Genomic DNA, 1235 nt, shown 5'->3' with positions numbered 1-1235 from the left:
CCTCCCATTTCTGGTCGGGACTCAGTTCAGCATGTATTAGCTCTAGAATTACCACAGTTATCCAAGTCATGTGGTACGATCTAAGGAACCATAACTGATTTAATGAGCCATTCGCGGTTTCACCTTATTTTGGCTTGCACTTAGACATGCATGGCTTAATCTTTGAGACAAGCATATGACTACTGGCAGGATCAACCAGGGAGCTGCTAGCAGCTTTTTTTTTCGTTCGGAGGAACCTCCCGGGTCCGCAGAGCACCGGGTCCGAATCTTATGATGTACATTTTTTTTTCCTTCTGTATCAACAAGTACGGGGGCGACTTCCCAATATCGACACCCGCTTTGCAATTGCAAAGTCTTTCCTTCCATCTCTAATTAATTTTCCTAGGGAGTAGGCGAGGCCAAACTTCCAAGGCTTTCACTGGCGAATATATCGCGCTCTTAGAAACTCGCATGGTACTTGGCGAGTGGATTTCAAATTATATGATCGGTGCCCACATTCGGGCGCGGCCCACTGCGGGAGCAGACCGTTGGCCCGTGGGCTCGCTGTGAACTAATTTGCCCACTGGTCCGAAAAGTATTCATTTCTAAACACCTTTGGCCAGGGCTGAAGACCGCGACTAACCCCTTTGAAACTTGTCTCTCAGGGAGCTGCGATCCATCAAACATTTCATTGTTAACAGAGGGGAACCATTACTTGGTTAAGACGATAGGACACGCGTTCCCCACCATTTCGCATCCAATCGAATTGCCGCACAAGAGCTCGTTACCTGAGAAAGGTATAGCATTGGCTCGCAGCTAGTGTATTGCAGTTCAGACAGATAGGCCACTTTAGATAGTTCTTAGTGTTCACAGTTATCACCAAGACTAGACCCATATGGATTTAATTCTTCAAGGAGCAGCGGTCCACCAATAAGAGAGATGAAGACATGTTTTCGGATGGCCACAACGCCCCCTCGCCACCCAAATGTGCATGTTTTAAGTGTACATTGGGAGTCGACGGAACATCGGGAGTCCGCTTGCTTTCTCCGGATCAGCTGCCACCCCCCTGATCTACCAGATAGACAAGAACATGTCTTCTCCACCAATCTCATCCACCGAAGCTCCGATCATGGCTTCTTCTACCTTTATACTGATATACCCCCACGGAGCAACATGCGGGCAAGGGAACTCTTGCTACCCTTCAGTAAAGCAGGTATCTCTTATAGATGGTGACTGCACCTTGGCCAGGATTGAAG

At 48.1% G+C, this 1235-nt stretch overlaps 1 non-coding gene across 1 annotated transcript in view; it reads right to left on the bottom strand.

Moving 5' to 3' along the window:
* Positions 1-202, bottom strand: part of LOC134545507 (small subunit ribosomal RNA) — a 1990-nt gene extending 1788 nt beyond the window's left edge. Inside the window, exon 1 of the ribosomal RNA XR_010078597.1 lies at positions 1-202. This exon is cut by the window's left edge and continues 1788 nt beyond it. This is a non-coding gene — a ribosomal RNA (small subunit ribosomal RNA).
* Between the last annotated feature and the right edge of the window lie 1033 nt (positions 203-1235).

The sequence above is a fragment of the Bacillus rossius genome, unplaced genomic scaffold (assembly GCF_032445375.1).
Source record: "Bacillus rossius redtenbacheri isolate Brsri unplaced genomic scaffold, Brsri_v3 Brsri_v3_scf774, whole genome shotgun sequence".
Classification (NCBI taxonomy): Eukaryota; Metazoa; Arthropoda; class Insecta; order Phasmatodea; family Bacillidae; genus Bacillus; species Bacillus rossius.
The sequence above is the reverse complement of the archived record's forward strand: the minus strand, read 5'-3'. Positions and strand labels throughout refer to the sequence as shown.